Here is a 21,649-nt window from a genome sequence, read left to right on the forward strand (position 1 = left end):
GCTCTATTAACACTGGGGGCAGGACAATTCTTTGTCGTGGAGGCTGCGCTGTGCCGTGAAGGATGTTTAACTGCATCCTTGGTCTCTACTCACCCGATGCCAGTAGCCTCAACCCCCTCCCCCCAGTGCGATACACAGAAACGTCTCCCCGGATTGCCAAGTGTCCCCTGCAGGGCACAGTCACCCCAACCTGAGAAGCACTGCCTTAACTCTACCTGGTGTTTCCCAGGCTAGTTCTCTCTCTTTCCTAAGCATAAGCATACTTTTTGGTCCGGGTATAGTGGACATCAACTCCTTAGTTGTTCGGAGGATCTCGAAGTTTAACTGTTTCTTAAATAAACACGCCATTCCTTTTATCATTAGCGCCACATTTGCACTCTTTTCTGCTGCAGTATCTGAGCCAATCAATTCCTGAGCCTTTGGGGGGGTTCTGCAATACCGGTTACTCCCTTGGCTTTCTCCGTTGCTGATTTAGGTCCCCACTTTCCCGGGCCTGCTAAATCAATTAGCATATCCATCTGCTCACCAGCTGCTGAAATTTTGCTCCTATTATCTCCTCTCTTTTTCTTTGTTGTCCTGGGTTTCTGCCTTTTGTTTTTAAATGTATTTACAGCCATGGGAGTTAAGGACGGGATTTCAGGCAGGGGAAGACATACACATGTGTATTCTAATTCACTGTCTTTGATGGGAAGCTGAGTGAACCATTTTCAAGTCGTAGAAATGTTATCTACAATAGAATGGGGGTGGGGTGCAGGTGGGGAGCTGCCTTCTACGAGGATTGTAGGAAGCAGTCGAGGCTAAAAGGAACATTCAACCTGGCCTATGTAAATGCTACCCACCATGTCGGGTACTTGGCATCATACTTAAGTACTACCCCGAGTAATTTAAAGGCAGCCTATTTAAGTACTCACAAGACCAACCGAACATGTCATGTTTCCACCAAATTATGCTGTTAGCACAAAAAGCACTTAAAAGGGAGGTGGGCGTGGGGAAGAAGCCTATTACTTGGCTCCCACTCTGGCTCCACGATAGGGTTCTTTAATAGATGAGTCACTCTTTCCTTTAGGATGTGGCTTACGGTGTTGTGGAATTAATCTCCTCTCGTGTTCCACGGGCGGGTCGTGAGGGTCTGCCCTTCCCTTTCTTGTCTGAGAAAAGCCAGAGAAGGAGAATTGGGTCTCAGGGAAGCATGAGAATATGGTGGATGTAATATCGCAATTCCAGCGGCCAGGGCTCCAGACCTTTGTCTCCTCTCTGTGCCCCACCCCCGCTCCTGTCTGTCACAAGAAGGGGGTGTGTGTGTGTGGCGGTGGGGGGGGGTGGTTTCTTCACGGGCCTCTCGTTGGTCTATTTTCTCTTCTGGCCCAGAGGAGTGCAAGGTGGAAGTGTGAGTCCCTTTATTTGTGACTCAACTGCCTTATATCATTCAGGGAGACGAATTCAGCAAATCATAGCAGTCTTCTGACTAGGTTATACTGACTGGTACAAAGTCACCACTAACGTGGAATACGCTTTACAACAAAACATACTCACTGCCTGAACCCTAAATATGATCTGTTTGACTTCTTAACCTTTCTTTTCCCAAAAATAAAATAAAATAAGATATTTTGTGGGAAAATTCCTGATACGGATTTTTGTCTTCCTCTTAGATTAGGTAAACCCAAACAGGACTTTAAGTAGACTCCTATTAATCTTTTTATAAAACATTTCTCACACAGTTGTAAGTAATACAGATATTATGGAGGTTTTTAGCGCTACCACCAACATTCTTACTCTCCTCTCTTTCCTGGCATGCCGCAGGATGTCACTTCTCTAATTCCTCTAAGGTAGGTGTGGTCAGATGCTTTAAGAGTCCGTATGTAATTTAACATTTACCCGTTGCTTATCTTATCTATTGCAGAAGAATGTCCAGATGGCACATCTATCAGCCTGGTTTCCTGAGTGACTCTTGGGAGCGTAAACCCATGCAAACTTACGTTGGACAGGTAATATAAAAAGAGAATGGCATTTTGGTTGGGCGAAGCACTGAGATGTGGGGGCTGTTTCTTACTGTACCATAATCTAGTTTCTACTGACTTGGTACTTGATGGAGTTTGTATAATTCAAAAACGTTAATAATATTTTCCAGTGAAATCCACATATGTAAGACAGATAGAAGCAAAACTATCTCGCTTGGAGATGAGTTGGGAATCTGGAGACCGAGCTTGGCTATTTCTTCCCTTCTCACAATCTTATCAGAAGACAGTTTGAAAATCATTTCCAAAGACTCCCAAACAAATACCAAGAAGTTCTCATGATAAGAGTTTTATGCGTTCTTTTCATCCAGAAGCAATGTGAAAAATCTACGCCATAACCGCTCAATAATAAGCAAAAATTAATTATGATCAGGCAACTGAAATAAAAACTAAAACAATGGGGGGCTTTTCCCAGCGAATATATCCTTTTTTTTTTTTTTTTTTTTTTTTTGGCTTTTTTTTTGGTTTTTTTTTTTTTTTTTTTTATAATTAATTTTATTTTATTATATTATGTTAATCACCATACAGTACATCCCCTGATTCTGATGTAAAGTTTGATGCTTCATTAGTTGCGTATAACACCCAGTGCACCATGCAATACGTGCCCTCTTTACTACCCACCACCAGTCCATCCCCTTCCCCCACCCCCTCCCCTCTGAAGTCCCCAGTTTGTTTCCCATAGTCCATAGTCTCTCATGTTTCATTCCCCCCTCTGAGTGGGGGAAGGGGGGGATGGAGGGGGGGTAACCAGCGAATATATCCTAATCACATACACATGGGTTCAGTATGAAGCCAGGGTTCTGTGTTTGCATTTCCATACACAGCAGAACTTTGAGACCGGGACTGAATATCAATCAGTATGGGAACTGGGAGACGCCATGTTCGCTTGTCCTGCCCCGGGTCTGCTCTCACCTTCTTCTCCTCACCTGATCCCTCATCTCCCTGTGAGTTCTGCTGTCAGCTTAGTGATTACATTTTAGTCACAGCTGAAGGTCTCAATGCTTTCAGGTGTCCTTCAGTGTTATGGTGTTCTAGTCCTTTGAGAATCTGACTTAAACCATGGACTCCAGAAAAAAAATTCACATACACACTTAATGTGTATATCAAATTGCAGGAGTTTGAAGAAATCTTGATCGGGTCATTCTCTAAATCTACCCAGAATGAATTTGGCCTCTTGAAGCTGTGTTATTTCTGTATTTGGTCAAGATGTATGTGAAAGGACACTATATTTAATAGTTTCACACATTGGCTAATATTTCAAGAGCATTTCAAATGGTAGAACTCATTAATTCCATATCTTTATTGGCGTGAAATATATATGACATAAAATTTATCATTTTTAAGTGCATACTGCAGTGACATCAAGTATATTCACGTAATTGTGTAACTGTCACTGACATCCACTTCCGGAACTTTTTTCATCTTTCCAAACTAAAAGTGTACCCATTAAATACTAATTTCTCTTTCTCCCCTCTCCCAGCCTCTGACAACCACCATTCTGCTTTCTGTCTCTATGAAAGTGACTACTCCAGGTACCTCATTACAAGTGGAATCATACAGTATTTGTCCTTCTGTGACTGGCTTATTCCACTCGGCATTATGTCGTTAAGGTTCATCCACGGTGTCGCAGATGTGAGAATTTCCTTCCTTTTTAAGGGTGACTCATATTCCATTGAGTGTGTAGACCACATTTTCTTTATCCATACATCCATCGATGGGCACTGTAGTTGCCTCGACCTTTTAGCTATTATGAATAATGCTGCTATAAACATAGGTGTACAAATATATACTCAAGTCCCTGCTTTCAATTCTTTTGACTTGCTGGAACCCATGGTCATTCTATTTTTACTTTGTAGAGGAACTGCCATATTGCCATCCACAGCAGCTGCACCATTTTACATTACCACCAGCAATGCACGAGGGTTCCAATTTCTCTATGTGTTGTCAACACTTCTTATTCTCTGTTTTTTTCTTTCTTCATAATGGTCATCCTAATGCTTGGGAAATCGTATCTCATTGTGGTTTTGATTGACATTTCCCTAATGATTAGTGATGTTGAGCACCTTTTCATATGCTTGTTGGCCATTTTTATATTTTTGGAGAAATGTCTACTCTAGTCCTTTGCTCATTTTTAATTGGGTTTTTTGGTTGTCGGCTTGTAGGAATTCTTCATAAATTCTAGATATTAACCCTTTATCAGATAGATGACTTGCAAATATTTCGTCCAATCCCATGGGTTGCCTTTTCACTCTGTTGATGGTGGACTTTGATGCACAAAAGTTTTGAATTTTGATGTAGTCCAATTTGTCTATTTTTTCTTTTTTCAGTGTCATATCCAAAAAAATCATTGCCAAATCTAATGCCATGAAGGTTTCCTTTCATGTTTTCTTCTAAGAACTTTATAGTTTTAGCTCTTATAAATCTTTGACCCATTTTGAGTTAATTTTTGTATTTGATATAAGGCTTAACTTCATTCTTTTTATGTGGATTTCCAATTTTCCCAATACCATTAGTTGAAAAGACTGTCTCCCCCCCCCCCATTGAATGGTCTTGGCACTCTTAAAAAATCATCGGACTGTCTATGCAAGGGTTTATTTCTGGGCTCTCTTTTCCATTCCATTGGTCTATCTGCCTGCCTTTACACTAGTACCACACTGTTTTGATTTCTGTAGCTTAGGGAATACATTTTGAAATCAAGAAGTATGATGTTTCCAAATATATTCCCCCTTTTCAAGACTGTTTTGGCTATTTAGTGTCCCTTGAGATTCTATATTAATTTTAGGATAGATTTCTCTGTTTCTTCAAAAAAAAATCAGGGGGATTTGGATAGGGATTGCGTTGAATCTGTAGATTGTTAAGTGTAGCCATCTTAATGTTAAGTCTTTCCATCTGTGAGCACAGGATGTCTCTCCAACTATTTGTGTCCATCTAAATGTCTTTGTGCATTGCTTTGTAGTTTTCTGTGTAAAAATCTTTCAGTTCCTTGATGAAGTCTATTCCTAAGTATTTTATTCTTTTTTTAAAAAATTTTTTATTATGCTATGTTAGTCACCATACAGTACATCATTAGTTTTTGAAGTATTTTATTCTTTTTGATGCTATCGTAAATGGAATTATTTTTCTAATTTCCTTTTCAGGTTGTTCATTGTTAGTATATAAAAACACAACTGTTTTTGCATGTTGATTTTGTATTGGACAACTTTGCTGAATTCATTTATGAGTTCTACCAATTTTTCAAGGAATGTTTAGGATTTTCTATATACAAGACCATGTCATCTGCAAACAGAGATAGTGTTGTTCTTATCCAAGTTGGATGTCTTTTATCTCCTTTTCTTACCTGATCTCTCTGGCTAGGACTTCCAGTACTATGTTGAATAGAAGTGGTAAGAGTGAGGGGCGCCTAGGCGGCTCAGCAGGTTAAGGGTCTGCCTTTGGCTCAGGTAATGATCCCAAGGTCCTGGGATCAAGCCCTGTGTAGGGATCCCTGCTCAGGGGAGAGCCTGCTTCTCCCTCTCCCTCTGCTCCTCCTTCCTCTTGTGCTCTCTCTCTCTCAAATAAATAAAATCTTTAAAAAAATTTTTTTTAAAATAAAGAAGTGGTAAAAGTGGGCACCCCTGCCTTGTTTCTGATCTTAGAGGAAAAGTTTTCAGTCTTTCACCATCGAGTATGTGCTCACTCTGAGTGTTTCACATATGGCCTTTATTATGTTGAAGATATTTTCTTTTATTCCTAGTTTTTTGAATGTTTTTCTCACAAAAGTGTGTTGAATTTTGACAAATGCTTCTCCTGCATCAATAGAGATGATCATATGTGGGGTTTTTTTCATTATTTCAGTGTGGTGTATTACATTGATTCCATATCTTTTAAAACAGGGTTACAAATATTCTCAAATAAAATGCAGGCTAAAGGAACCATTGATGTGTCATCTCATTGCTACCTATGCACACAATCGAGACCTCTCCGCTCTTCCCTCCAAGAAGTCTCCTTGACTTCCTAGGCTACTACCTTTTGCTCCTTCCTTTCCTTGTGGTCTCCTCCTAAAAATAAATTTTTTTAAGTAAAGCAATATTAACGTCTTGAGAAAGAGGCAAACCTGCAATCCTATGATCATAGATGGTTACGACTGAAAATGACTTCAGAGTTTCTTTTGTCTACCTGTCGCGAGGACACAGAGCGTGCTTTGTTTAAGAAATGTGCTATTGCATTACAGTGTACTTCGACGGGCCAGGTCTCACATCTCATTACGTGTTTCAAGCTTGATACACACATACGAAGAGAGGGAAAAGGTATTACATACAGGACTAGCCGCAAGTAGGTTCAAAAGTATTTAACTTCAACTGGAATATGTCTTCTTCCCAGTTTTACTTCTGTGAAAGCTATTCAATCACTTTTATACATCAGTACTCTCATAGAAAAAAGCCAATTTACCCGAAAAATTCACTTATACCATCTCATTGAGTCCTGAAAACAACACAGTGAGGTAGACATTGCATCGTACCCAATAGACACATAGAGGTCAAAAGAGAGATTACAAAATATTGGTCAAAAAGACGTATAGAGAATTCTAGAGAGAAGGGATATGATGAGAGTGTGGGAAAGGAGTTAACAGTTTGATTTGTTACATTGTACCAAAAATAAAGATGAAACATTTAAATGCAGACAAATTTTAGAAGGGATTTATTAGTATTAGCATTATAATGGAAAGAACCCTATGAAGTCGTGACCTTAAATAGAACAATCGTTCTGGCTCTATCACTAACGTGGCCTGGAAGCCAACCACTGGCACACACGTAGAAGTCCTCACTATACACCCCAATGCTCCGATCTGGGCTTCTAATTCTATTTTCCATTAAAAGAACATTTTGTGAGTATTGGATATCATATCCTCCTGCAGGGAAACACAAGAGGCATATAAAATATTTGTTTTTACCAGAATGTTGTGTCTATGAAAGGCTGAGTCCATGATGAATACTAAAAAGGAGAACAATGAATATAAAGTGTCCAAAAGGAAGTCGTAACAAAAAGTAAAGATGACAAGGATGGGAAATATTCCATTAATTTTATTAGACGGGAGTATTGATTTAAAAAGGTGTCTGTGGAGAAGCTGCTGATATGCTAGGGGTTGCCACTACTCTCAAGAAAATGGAAATAACCAGATTTTTGTTATGGTGGCAGAGCCAGGTGATGTTGCCGGAATGAAGGGATGGGCTACATGGAGACTCTCTATTAAAAATGTAAGGATTTTGCCCGTGTGTCATCAGCATTGGGGGTACGTGATGTTCTCATCATCCATCAGACATCCTACTTCCGGAAAGGTCGAGAACTGGACCTTGTTGCAAGCACGCCATCAAGGTGTGCACATCCAGTACCTGGACTGAGCTGCCAGCTGGCCTCTCTCCCCAAACCAACGGTTCCCTCCTTTCTTTGGGGGGCTATCCACACATCCCTCAAAGCAACAGGAATTTACTCTGGCAGGCCACGCCACTGGAAGCAGGGGAGTGAGAATTTCCTGGGAACACAGGTGCCAGGGAAAAGCCCCCCAAGTGATGCGGACCCCCCTTTCTACTTGGGAGAAGCTGACTCTCTTTCCAAAAGGAACTTTACGTAGGAGTTTAGGGAATTTAAAATAAGGACGTTATGACTTAAGTGATTAAAGTGTACTAATTAAATCATCTTACAGGCACCACTCCAAAGTCCCTGGTTTCTTGGTGTAAACAATCCCATGAAATTTTGTTAAACTACTGACGGACCTGGCTGTTGGCAACGAAAACAGTGGTCTTGAAGACAGCTCCTTTGCATTGCATTAATCGGGGTATTCAATACAACGCTTGAAATGCCAGTGGTTCAAAATAGCAGCTCTTTCTCTTTTCGCGTGCTGCGTCCCGTCCTGGTGATTCCTGTGTGCTGGGCCGCAGGCCGGCCCAGGGAAAGAGGGCTATCATCCTGGGCACCGGCTCGTGCCCCCACGCCATGCTGGGGGTTCACTTCAGGGACGAGATTAGAAATTACACTCCCTGATCTGGTGTAGGAATTGAAATACCAAAAGGCGAGGAAATAGAACATTTCCCAGGCAGTATGGACACTTCCATAAGGCTCTCCCGCACCCCCCCTTGTGGAATTACTTGCTACTTTTTGTTACTTGCATTAGCATTTTGTGGGTGCTGTTACCCCATTACTGCTTTTATTGTTGTCCTGACATGATTACTGCTCCCCTGGGAGCTTGTGAGGCCCTTGAGGGCAGTGACTACACTCCGTCGCCCTCAGAGCCCCCTGCGCACCCTGGCCAGGCTTCCCGAGCAGAGCGGCCTTGGCTTAAAAGAGGCCGAGCCGAGCACACGAAGAGGGCTAAAAGACATCGGATAAGCGGGCTGTACATACCAGGCTTGCCCTCAGTTCCCGAACCCTTCTTGTTTCCTAATCTCACATCCCCCAGTTTTCTGGACCTGTTTCTAGAACAGTCCCATTGAGTCTCTCAGCTACACTATAAACTTCCGAATACGTCCCTCTTCTCTTTAAGATCCCCAGAGTTGAGTTCCTTTTTTTTTTTTTTTAAGATTTTATTTATTTGTCAGAGAGAGAGAGAGAGAGAGAAAGAGAGCAGAAGCAGGGGGAGCTGCAGGCAGAAGGAGAAGCAGACTCCCCGCTGAGCAGGGAGCCCGAGGCGAGACTCGATCCCAGGACCCTGGGATCATGACCCAAGCCAAAGACAGACGCTTCACCCACTGAGCCAACCAGGAGTCCCCAGAGTTGAGTTTCTGTTGCTTGAAACCAAACACAGTGCTCGAGACATTCTCCCACAGTTATCTGGCCTTCTCTCCCTTCATGCCTTTGCCCCCATCACCAGCTCCCTCTGTCCCACGGGGTGATGGGGGGTCACATACTCTAAGAGCCATGGAAACTCCTGGAGCATGGGGCTCCCAGCCAGTTGACTCTGGGATCAAATTCTAGCTCTGCCACCTCGTGTTGGACCTTGGGCAAATGGCTGCCCAGTTATGCAGGAGGAAGTGGACAGCATGTCTGCCTCAGGAAGTTGCTCTGAGGATCAAGGCAGATAATGGACGTCAGGCACACAGCTCCGTAGACACTGGTACCAGCTCCCGCTCGCCTTCCTCAGTTAGCAGTGACTTCGTCATTGCCACGGATATTGTGACCACGTAAATCCTTAATTATTGCTCCTCTCAGGTACCGACGCCTTCGTTCCCTGATGCAGGGAAAGCACCTGACCCTCTCTGACCTCTGCAGCGGACCGGAACTTCCGTTGGGTGACGCTGGGGGGGGTTGTAAGGAAGCGAGACTTTGCTCTGGGTGCCACGGTCTCAGGAAGCAGGGCTGATTCTGGGCTTGGGTATTGAGATAAGTCTCAACTAGGAGGAGGGAAGACGAGAACAAGGCCAAGTTGTAATTGATAAAGAAACAGCAATTACTCATAGTAGCCAGGGGAAGGGGGGCTTTCTATTTTGTGGCTTGGACAATGTTCGTGTTTTGTCTATGATCCAATATGTTTATGGAGGAGTCTTGTTGTTGTCTTCATTCATCACGGTCACAGCGTGACCTTGTCTGATATTGATGTTCTGTGAAACCGTGCATGCTCGAGAGGGGAACACCCAGGCCTGGCTGGGACTGCCTGCCCGCTCCTGATGTCAGGGGCTCCTTCTCTTTTTCTCAACAGTAATTCAAGCTGAAATTGTCTCGTCTGTCAGGCCACAGCTTTCATTTATATGGAAAATTTTCTCCATAATGGTTTCAGTTTCTCAAGCCTTTATAATTCTAGCAGACCTCCAATTTCCTGTCTTCAAGGAGTGAAAATCCTACTGATGGACACCCTGTTATTGGAGGAGTCTCGACCCACAGGGTACAGATCAAATTCTTTTACTCTTTGTGATAACTGCTAACCAGCACACCGCCCTCTTCCTGGGCAGTGGGCTCTCGACTATTCTGTTCAGGCTAATGTCGTGACTTTGGTCACTTGCAGTGATTTCGACGGCCTCGCGTTGGCTGTTGAGATCGGATCCTGCGCATTTTTAAGGCAGCACTGTGCCAGGCCATTCAGAGCTCTCGTTGCCCGCCGCCCAAGGTGAGGGTTGTGGCTCTAGCCAGCTCTGCGGGCAGCCACCTGCCAGACCCAGCACTCTGTGGCTCCAGCCGAAGGCTTCGCGGGCATTGTCGCTCTGATGGGCACGCCTCTTTGCCCCTTCCTCGGGGGAAGCCTGCAATCCTGATGCCAACAAATCGGGGGCAGCACCAGCCCTGGCGTTGGCCGGCACAGGAGGGACCCTCCTTCCGAACGCATCAGGAGCCACCGCTCCCCCCTGTGCATGTGAACATCCCACCTTTCCCCCGGGGGCTCCTCTCTCCTTTCCCATGGCCCCGCGGCGGGAAGGCAGCCTAGGAGCTAAGGAAGTCTTCCACTGCACAGGACGGCATGTTCCACGCCCCTCCTGTGGGGGGTCGTGAGAGATTTTTCCAAGGAGCTCTCTCCCTCAGTTTTGGGAAGGAGTCTGGTCCAGGAGCTCGGCCGCTTTCCTGGAGCGGGGGCAGCATCTTGCCTTTACACCTGCATCTCTCCTTACGACCTCCTTGGCACCCTCCGGGGCTGTGCCCATTCTGCTGACAGGGACCCTCTCGGTGTGTCCCCCAGGGGACTAGGTGGCTGCCAGCAGTTTTTGATATATTGGGTTAAACAAAATATATGATTGAAATTAATTTTACTTGTTCCTTTTAAATGTTTCTTTTACATTTTAAAAATTATTTCTTTATTATCGTAGTTGACATACCGCGTTATATTAGTTTCAGGTGGACAGCATACTGATTCAACAAATTCTGGGCATGACTCAGTGCTCAGCACAATTAGTGGGGTCACCATCTGTCACCACACAGCATTATTACAATAGAAATGTAACACTGCCTATGTGGATCCCATTATATTTTTATCGGGCAGGGCTGTTCTAGACCAGGTGTTGGCAAACCGTGGCCCACTGGCCAAATTCAGCGCACCACCTGTTTGTGTAAATAAAATTTTATTGGAATACAGCCACGCCATTTGTTTTCGTTTGTACAACAGCAGAGTTGAGTAGTTGAGACAGAGATCATCAGCCTGGGAAGCCCCAAGTATGTGCCATTTGGTCCTTCACAGATGTTGTCAACCCCTGTGCTGAGACTATCGGATAAAAGGTACTTTCGACATTTGTGGAATGTATTGAGTCTTTAATTCAATATTAAATATATGTTATCGTCTTCTATTTCCCAGAAAATGGATGCATTGAGGCTAATGGTATGTTAAGGTGAGCAGTTAAATAACCGGAACACCCCGCCGCCCAAGTGAGTGGGTCGTGGAGCATTCGCTCCGTTAGTTTCGTCACGCCAGTATCCATTAGAGAGTTTGTGCCCACGTCCTCACTGACCGTCCTCACCCCGCAGTGACAGTGACGACACAGTGTACCTGGGGAGAATGCAGATTCCCACTCTCGTGCAGGTCCGAGTGACGTGCAGGGCTCCAGATCAAGACGAGGGTGCACCGCGTGCGAGCAGGAGCCATGATCATTCCATGGAAACGCCCGTCTCAGCCTCCAGTCGTAGGCTCCGGGTACACACTGAAATGACAGCAGAAAGCGGTGTCCTTTCAGAACGGAGAGCAGAAGTTCCCGCATTACCATGGAATCCTATCCAACAACATGTGGTCTCTTTTCTTGAACTCCTGCAGCAGAGCCAATTGTCGCAAATGATTACACTCTTCATTTCCCTCCTGACCTTTCATCTTTTTTGTGCTTGTCAATTTTCCTCGGGAAGCGTTACCGTTTTGGTGGGGTGTGTGTGTCACGAAAGCACGTTTTGCATCGTGCTGAAAATTATGGCCGCGAAGCCTCCTTAAATTACACTCTAATAGTATTTTCTTGGAAGTCATTATGAATTTTGGTTCTTCCTAACCTTTGCCACTGGGGATCACATAGCACAGCTCAACGTTTCCGTTGCTGCGTTTTATAATGGTGGTAACGTAAGAATTTACTGGGGACTTTATATACAGAGACAAAAGCACGGCACTTTATGAAGCTATTAAACACCATGGATTTTCCCACATGAGAGATCAAGCTTATTGTATTTCCCAAGTCTTCCAGCAGTTTCCCCACAGCACCGCTCCATTGTGGGAGACGGCGTGGTGTACCCAGCCGCTCCCTCGCCCGAGCTTGTTAGCATCTCGACTGCAACCTGGCAAGATCACCAAGGCATAGCCGTCAGAGACAGCCCGCCGCTCTGTCACCAGGCTTGTTACTACAGGACACCTGGCCTCTTTGCGGGAAAGGTTATTATATTTCCTTTTGACAATGGAAGCTTTTCAAGGGCCAACAATGCCATTTTTTTAAATAGCAGAGATTAAAGTTAAAAAACGTGACAAGCAGAGAGCAGCGTGCTTTTGTGTGCGGATATCCAGACATTTTCAGCCAAAGATGGCAGTAAGCTGCATGATCAAAATTCGAACTTGAAGCTCCCAGGGTTCTCCAATTAGATGCTTATCTTTGCTTTTGTGTGTGAGGCTTCGTTTAAGACAAAATTTCTAATGGGGAAAATACGGTTTCACTATCCAAATGTGTTTGCTAGGGGTTGACAGACCGCTGAGACATAGGAGACGTTATTTACATTTAAAAATGGTCAAATAGTATACCTTTATGTGCATAAGATCTTGCAATTCAGGACGATTTCCATTTAGGAGGAGCAGTGGTACTCATTAAGGCTCTCTTTGGGGTAACCGAGTTATTAAAATCAATTGTGTTTAATGGAAATGTCCAAAACATTTCTTAGATTTGAAGGTTCGTGTTTTAAAAAAAATATTAAGAGTTCTCTGAATCTGGAGGTATTTACTGTGTGGTTTCAGTCACTGATATAACTCTGAAACTATGTGAAGCTGCCTATGAGATATAAATCATTCCACCGCCAAACGTCCTCGTTTCTTCTTTGATTAGAAGAAGTGAAGTTTCTTTCCAACGGTGGGCTGGTTGCGGGCTGTGTCGCTGTGCCGAGGGCAGGCCATCCACGTGGAAACTGCAGCGCGGGGGCAGCTAAGGAAACAGCCCGAGGGGGCACGGGTGGTGCGTGCTTGAATCGCCAGCGCAGGGACTTCTGCCTTGTCGCACAGACAGTTCGCCAACCCCACGAAGAGCTTGCTTCTAACTCACTGACGTTTACAAAGCGCAGGAGCCCACGCGGGACGGCCGCACCGCTGCGTGCTTTCCATCTCCAGCCGCAGTGCCCTGAGCCCCGGACCCCTGGCACAGCGACCCTTTTGATCTGCTAATCCTCCTCGGCATGTGAGGGTTCCCTGGGACTCGGTGCTCAGAGCCGGGGGCCGGCGGGGGCCTGTCTGAGGCCGGGAACGTGAGCGGCTCCCGCTGGCGCCCGTCAGGTGCCGTCGGGGGCCTCTGGGGAGGGCCGGCTGCCCTTGACTTCTCTTTGCCGACGCGGGGAGGGGGGGTGGGGGGGATCTAGGGGCTGTTGGAAGGACAGACGTGAACGGAAGTATGAGACATTTTCAGGTCCATCTCCTGAAAAAATGAGCTTAGGAGAGAGTGAGATGTCGGAGGCCCCGACCTGGTCCTCCGGCGCTCCTGGGCGGCACAAATTTTCAGCATCTGTCATAAAACCTCTCAGTGTGATGAGGGACTCTAAGTTTAATGGTGTGTAAATTTTTTTTTAACTCTCTTGTTGCTTCTTAGCTGCTGCCCGCAAATGTGGAAAGCCCCCCCCCTTTTCTTTTGTATAGAGTTTTAGAAGCACAAAGAGGAAAATACAAAGCACTAAATGCCCTGTGTAAAATTCCCATTGAATTTTGTGCTCAGAAAAACGTCCACAGGCTAGCTCTCCTTGGCCTGTGGAAATTTCCAGACCCCAGGTGCCCAAGGTCCCGATATTAATTTTCCTTCGGCTCCTCAGACCTCCCTCCCTGCACCTACCTAGAGTTGTTGAGGCCCCCAGTCGCTGGCTCTCGCCTCCCCTGGGAAACTCTCCTCTTGTCTGGTCCCCCGTGGGTGGAGGAACTCAGTCCTCCCTTGCTTGGCCAATCAGTCACATGCTGGAGAATGTGGGGAATGCAACTCAAGGAGAAATGAGAAGGAAATAATTTTTAATTTCAAAGAGAATCCGAGATATCTCTACACCGTGAATATATGAATACTGTACAATTTACGAGGTGCTGGGAAATATACTACATTACGTGGTCCAATTTAATGCAATCCATGGAGCTCCAAATGCCCTTTAGAGTGTTTGAAGCCAACATTTACAAATACAATTCTAAATAGAGGATAACTAAATGGGTGTTATTATTCTGTTCTGAGCCTGCTAACGAATTCTCAAGAACGTAGCGTGAATTGGTTGTCAAGGTAATGTCTGGGAAGGTGGCAGAAACTGTCACTAAGCCAAGTGGAAAAATTAAACCCTCTCTTCGTCATATTCCAGGAATTCTCAAGCAAAAGGAAATTCCTAGACACCTCTTGGAGCCCTTTTGTATTCTCCTCTCTTTCATCCCTCAATTCTCTTTTCCATTTCCCTATAGATGACCAAATGAAATAGAATGCTCCCCAAGAAAATTCATTTTAAGAAGTTGAGTTCAGGGTCAGCCTTTTTTTAAAATTATTATTATTTTATTTTATTTTTTTCATCTACGGGTCTTTCTTTTAGTTTCTACCCTCTGGGCTGATTCAAATTAGAAGAGTATTTTGGACTCTCTACGGAGGACACATGGTGGATAACCTAAATTGGAAATGCATGTTTCATGATAACAGACATTTCCACTCTTGCTGGGCATTTCCAATTGCTGGAAAGCACCTCTGTGACATGAGCTAATCCACAGACCCTCTGGAGACTCGGCAGAGAAACTGAGGCCATGAAAGTGATTACAGGGCCATTAAGCATAAATGGTGGAAAAGAAATTACATTTGAATTTTTTTCATGTTCTGCTTTCATATAAATTACATAAGACAATGGAAAGAAAAGACCATCTGGGTTTGGGCTTCATAAAATGGGACTCACATCTGCTTTGGTATGTCATATAAATATTCCCTCATTAGAGAGTTCAGTCTATGAAACATGTTTGGTCAAAAAAGCATTAAGAAAAAAGGGGGGGAGATTGCTTTTCATGGATACTGATTATTTTTAAATCCTCAGTTCTAAATATTAACTGGTGAACGCCTCAGAGGATTAAATGTAACTTTATTTTTAGAAATTAAAATATCTTATGCTCTGTCTACTTTGGCCAAGTAATGCACATTGCTTTTCTCATTTGTTAAACAGGAGACCTGATGCTTCTTTATCAGAAAATGAGGGGCCTTTTGTGCTCAGTTCAGCTTTTAAAAAGGGCTGAGCGTGGAAAGGTGTATGTTTACAGGGACATCCTTTGGCCTCGTCAACATGAACGAGATGAATGCTTCTTAGCATATCAGACACAGCAAAAGCGACGGGATGTCTCTTCCGTGATTGGCTTACGTAAGATAGTGACTTCTGTCTTGCTGTCACATTCTCTCTATGGCCTTCTGAGCATGCACACTTTGATGGAGGTGTGGGCCCATATGGCAAAGAACTGAGGGCTCCTCCAGCCAGAAGCAAAGGGGGCACAGAGATCTTCAGTCCGACCACCCTCTAGGAACGGACTCCTGTCCGCACGTGAGCCCGGAAGCAGAGCCTTCTCCAGTCGAGCCTTGAGATGATGCCCCAGCCTTGGCCGTGCACTCAGTTGCAGACCTGCGACAGCCCATGGGGCAGAGAACCCAGCTCGGCCGTGTGTGGATTCCCGACTCAAAGAAGCTGTGTACGAATAAATGTGTATTGTTTTATGTCGCCAAGTTTGTGGTAATCTGCGATGCTACCCTGGACAGCCAGTCTAGTGCCCCGGACGGAATTGGGGGTACAGGCACCGGAGGACCTCTGGTGGACCCGGCATTTGTTTTCATCAGGTATTGTCAGACACACAGATCTGGGAAGGAGGGTCACGAAGGAAGAGGTTCCCAGTCACAGATCTCTAGAAACAGAAGTCACGACATAGCACAGAGGGCCACGTGGGGAAGGACCAGAATCAGGAGGCAGAGGGGCAATGGAAGAGCATGGGACAAGCCTTTATAGTGCTCTGCACAGCAAAGAAAGGGACAAAGCAGGATAGATAGACTCGGGATTGGCGAGTTTGAATCATTTCAGGGCCCTTCAGGATGTAGGGATTGCCCTTCGTTGCCTGGTAGCCGGCCTTGGGGTGATATCAGGGCAGGGCAATTGTCTTAGTCTGTTCAGGCAGCTCTGACAGAACACCGTAGAGTTGGTGGTTTACAGACATCAGACCTGTATTTCCCGCAGTTCTGGAGGCTGGAAGTCTGAGATCAGGGTCTGGGGAACGCCCTCTGCTGGGTCACACACTCTCGCTGTGTCCTCTCCTGGAGGAAGGGGCAAGGGAGCTGCCTGTGGTTTCTTTTACTAGGGCACTGGTCGCATCCTAGGGCTCCGCCCTCAGGACCGAATCACTTCCCAAAGGCCCCACCTCCGAATACCATCATATTGGCGGCTGGGATTTCAACATACGAATTTTGGAGGGGTACGAAAGTTCTGACCGTGACAGGAGCGGTGGCTCAACCTGGGAGAGCTTGATCAAGGAGGTAGTTGGCCGGTGTGGGCTGTGGCTGACGGCTCTGCTGTCGCTAGGACTGAATTAGCTCTGGAGGGACAGTCTCTCCAGGACCGGCAAGGCTCCAGATGTCAAAGCATCATAAAATGCAGAAAACACGCCACATAACTAATACACGTAGGTGACGTCTGAGCAGCTAGAACAACGGCTGCCCCCAGCAGCACAGTACGGGCACGAGCTTGTCCGTTTTCTCGGCAGCGCTGCGAGGTGGCCGAACATCACTTGCCCCCCCTTTTGTGTAAGGGAAGAAGGCTGAAGCACAGAGAAAGTAAATAACCTGCTGGAAATCACACCTCGAGGCAAAACAGGACTCTGAGAATCGAGAGGGTAAAATCTGCTGTTGGCCGAGCACATTTAAGCGTTCGGCACTGTGCCGTGTGACTGCTTTCCAGTCTCAGGAGGGTTTGCGTGGTACTCAGGGAATGTGTTTCAGGGTCTGGAGATTTCAGGTGCCACACTGAACAGGAACCTTCTCTATGCAGACTGCTAATCTGTCCTAAGCAGCCACACAAGGAGTCTTTGGAATCAACTAAACTTGTTGGCCCAATACTGGCAGGAAGAACGGGTCATTGCCACCCATCGGCAGCCCTGCCTCCCATCGCGGCCTCATCCCGGGGCTGCCACGGTATGTTCTTACCTGGGCAGTGTCTGGCCCTGTCCTGACCAGGAACGAGAGCGTCTCATCAATCTCAAGTGTGCCAGTAGCGGGATCTGGAATGGGTTTTGCTGTCCTTGAGCCAGGTCCAGTGCGCTAGGGCCGGACTGTTAGCTGGGTGGGACGGCTCCGTCCCAGCTGCATAACGTGCCTGGCAAGTGCCTGGCTTCCCTGCCGAGAACTCCGTTTTCCTGACCAAGCAGAGTCCCTGGGACATGGTGTATCTGCAAAAAACAAAGAATTCTCCTTTTCAGGGATAAAACAACCCAAGCGTAGGGCGGGGGCTGGACCGGATGGATTATGAGGGCTCTTCCTGTCTTGAAAAGCTCTACCTCCACGTTTGCTTGCCTTGCTCTGTCTTGTATTATGGGAGTTTCCTTTATTATTCGGTCTCTTCTGGTAGATTGTGAACTTTCTGTGATCTGCGACTTTATCTATGTATCTTACACATAAATATTTTTAACTTAAAAAATGTAACATACTTATAGTCTTGATAGTTCTGTTGTTGGAAATGAAAATGGATTTAGGAAAAATGACATTCCAAAAAAAGGTCAGAAATAAAAATAACCTCTTATTCTTTTTTTAATTAAAGATTTTATATATTTATTTGAGAGAGAGAGAGAGCAGGATGGAGAAGGAGAGAGACTCCGAGGCAGATTCCACACTGAGCACAGAGCCCGACACGGGGCTTGATCCTACAACCCTGAGATCATGACCTGAGCTGAAATCAAGAGTCTGATGCTTACCAAGCCATCCAGATGCACCAGAAATAGCCTTTTACTCTTAGAAAAATGTTCCCCTTTTACGTTGTTCCTTTATAGTTATTCTTTATGATTAAGTAAATGAGCACAGAATCCCAACCACCCGTACTGTGTCTCATGATGATGAAGGTTTTGTTTCAGTTAAAAATACGCCACCTTAAACAAAAAAGACGAAGGTGTCCATTAATACTGCTAATTACTTCTAGCACATTCTGGAGATGCTAGCCAAGATTACAGTCATGTTGCTCCGTTCTATTTTTAATATGAGGACTGAAAATTTTCATGCGGCTGAGCAGAATGGAATGACCCCAGATACTATTTTTTAACACAGAGCAGCTGTTGGCAAACTACAGCCTTTAGGCCAAATCTCGCCCTCTGCTAGCATTTGTAAATAAAGTTTTGTTGGAGCACCATGGTGCCCACATGTTCACATTTGTCTATGGCTCCTTCCGCTACCCCAACAGCAGCACTGAGCATTTGTGACAGACGTTACGCCCGCAAAGCCAAGAGTATTTCTCTGTCCCTTTAAAGAAAGTGTCTGCTGACACCACACCTTAACTTGAGGGGCAGTTAATAAAGTATAAGCTTTTATTTTATTTTATTTTATTTTACTATTTTATGGTCCTCATTTCCTTTTGAGCAATGAGCAATAGGCAGGTTTTCAGTCCATTTATGTGATACCTCCCTCTAAAGAATGTTAAGTCTGTTTGCTCATAGATTTGCACATCTGGTACAAGGCTTATAAGTTCTTTCTCCAGACTCAGAGACGTTAATTAGCCTTCATAAAGTTGCACACACGGATGATAGTGGGGGCCCAGAAGAGAGCTCAGGTTTACAAGTCCGAAGTCAGGCCCCTTGTGATGAGCATCTGGTCTGGAGGTTGTAGCTCCTTCCTTGCACCAAAACCGATGGAAAAGGAAAATCCTGAGTCAACCAACCGGTTCTCTGTGTACCAGTTAACCTGAGTAATACCAGTACCGAAACGTGCATCAATGCCGACAATCACACTTGCAGACAAGTGCATCTTTCAGGAGGCAGGACCACTGTCATCTAGTCCTCGGTGCCTTTTCTAAGCGACTAAGTTAGAATGGCGCTTCCGCTTAGTACCCCCAGCGTGTCTCCCCCAAACCCAGGGGCCAGCCTTAGTCCCAAGCCTCATGCTTTCAAGATCCTCCTCTGTCTACACCTTTCCCCAGGACCAGAATTCTGTCGGGTGAAGTGAATGTGGAGCCCGCTTCTGGACCACACCCCTTGTACTCAAGAGCTAGAAATTCCCTGCTCAAGTGCCCAAGCCTGCTTCCGAGCCCGCATGGATTGTTCCTGATGTTCCTTGCACAAGAGCACAGGGCAGACCGTGCTGCCGTGCGCACCCCCAGGCCTGAGAGTTGGGCCAAGTGGGCGGCTGTTTGCCTAATGTTCAGATGGCCCTTGGATGTGGAAGCTAGGGCGTTTGCTCTCACATGCCCGAGGCCCTTGGTGGTTTGCAGTGGAGCTGGGGACAGGAAGAGGGACTGTGCTCTGGCCAGGCCTCTATTTAAACTCTTGCCTGGGCTCTGCAAACTCCTCATGGTACCTGAAACTCATTGTGGGTTTGCAAACTTGGCTTTTAAGGCAACTATTCTTGGTTTTGTAAACTAACTGGTTTACAAGCCATTGCTCCCTGGTCAAATGTAAAGTGTGGGAATGCAAAAACCACCTCTCCTGTGTTTCCACGTCTCTGGTATCCTCACAGCGGTCGGGACATTTTGGGCCGTTGGCAGATATCTGAGGACTGAAAGAACAACACCAGCCACGTCACTAAATTGACAACAGAATGGAAAATCAGTGTTCCTGCTACTGTTGCTTCGTAACAAACCACCCAAACTCCGTGTTGTGAAACTACCGTTTGATTATGTTCACAGCTCTGGGGGCTAGGAATTTAGGGCAGACGGGATGGCTTGTGCCTGCTTTACCATGTCTAGGGCCTCAGCTGGAGAGATGAAGACCTGGGGTGACTTAACAGCTGGGGCTGGAATCACCCGGCCGCTCGCTCACTCACGTGTCTAGCAGGTGATCCAGGCTGGGGCTGGACTGTGACACGTGGCCTCTCTCCACGGCTGCTTGGGCTTCCTCCCAGCATGGCAGCTGGGTTCCAAGCGCGAACGTCCACAAAATAAGCAGCCTTGGAAGTCACTGCAGTCACAAGCTCAGCGAAGTTCAAGAGGAAGAAGAGGAAACTAGATTCACGCTCTGACAGGAGAAGAGCCTAAGCCATTCTAAGAAGAGCTTGAGGGACAGGAGATACAGGTGTGGCCAGATTTAGGAAAGTGGAATCTGCTACGGTTAGGTAGACATCCTTCTAGAAAAGTTAACACATCTTCCCAGACCTATGGAGAGGGACAGCAAACTTGTCCAAGAAAACCAAACAAGTAAAACAAAGAAGATCGACTTTTCACCCCCCCTACCGTTCAGAGAGGTCACGAGGAACCTATTGTGGTGTCAGGTGTGGAGTGCGCCTATGAGGTGAGCGGGCTAAAATGTGCTCCATTTAGAATAACGATTCGTGGCTTGCAGTGGGCTTCTTTCCCACTGAGTGGTTGATTGTTCCATTGCATTTGCTTTGTCCCAGTGGTATAGAGTTACTTTTATATGAAGTCCTAAAATAGCTTTACAAAAACAAGACAGGAAGTTTCATGCTCTAATGAACTAATATAGTAAAACGTCAATATCATTAGCTGGAAAAATAGCAGACAAATGTTTGCGTTAAACTCAGCTATGAAAGTTCTTTTCTTTGGAAAAGTTCTTGTATTGAATAATGCTTAATTTGACATTATCAAGAATTTATAGTCATGACCATTAATACAACAAAAATGTATGACAAATAAGGAAACGCAGTGTAAAGAGTCCATGAATTTGGTGTCCCAGTGGTTTAATTTAAGTTTGGGGCACGTGAACGAAATACAGTGATTATATGAAGTCTTCAAAAGTTAAAAGTGTATATAAATTGAAAGTAACAAAGTGAATTCAAAGAGAAGGAGAAGCTGAAATGCTAGAGGCCATGCTGACACACCATTATAAAAATCCAATCGGGGTAGTCTCCCACAGTTTCCCGAATTTTTCCATTTAATTTGCTCTTTTAGATTCTGAAAGTGGCTCTCAAAAAACTGGAGCCCCATGCTTCCAAGGCTGGGTCAGAAGTGATTTTGAATGGTGTTTTCCAGAATCTTCCATAAACCATTTCTTTCTACGCCTCATCCCTCTCCCAGCTCAGCCCTCTTAGAGGTTAAGGAAGTCCCTGCTTCCGTTTTGTTGGGGTCTCAGAAGGGAGCAAACTTCTAGCTCTGAAACATCCAGCCTTTTCCCAAATGCCCTTCTCCAAATGCAACCTCTGGGTCTTATTGAACCAGCCCTGACCTGCCAGGATCGCCAGGGTAAGGAAGCAGACCAAACTGACCTTGGAGGTTAAACTCGCACGAAGATAATCCGGGAGTACCTTCCAGTCGTGTAGCCTAATGGTTTTCAACCGCTCTGCAGAACATCTGTGGCTGCCACTTGTGGGAAGGGAAGGGAAGGGGAGGGGAGGGGA

General features: G+C 45.5%; 1 long non-coding RNA gene across 3 annotated transcripts in view; it reads right to left on the reverse strand.

Annotated features, from left to right (window-relative positions):
• LOC105235780 overlaps nucleotides 1-21,649 on the reverse strand; it is a 31,810-nt gene extending 10,161 nt beyond the window's left edge. The window contains exons 1-4 of one of the 3 annotated variants that reach the window (XR_854171.3): nucleotides 21,518-21,649; nucleotides 17,306-17,547; nucleotides 13,958-14,098; nucleotides 11,455-11,605 (exon numbers count right to left, since the gene is read on the reverse strand). This is a non-coding gene — a long non-coding RNA (uncharacterized LOC105235780). Of the gene's footprint in view, nucleotides 1-11,454; nucleotides 11,606-13,957; nucleotides 14,099-14,622; nucleotides 16,921-17,305; nucleotides 17,548-21,517 lie in introns of those variants that run through there. The other 2 variants (XR_004622481.1, XR_004622480.1) reach the window with 2 other exon arrangements.

The sequence above is a fragment of the Ailuropoda melanoleuca genome, chromosome X, assembly GCF_002007445.2.
Source record: "Ailuropoda melanoleuca isolate Jingjing chromosome X, ASM200744v2, whole genome shotgun sequence".
Taxonomy (NCBI): domain Eukaryota; kingdom Metazoa; phylum Chordata; class Mammalia; order Carnivora; family Ursidae; genus Ailuropoda; species Ailuropoda melanoleuca.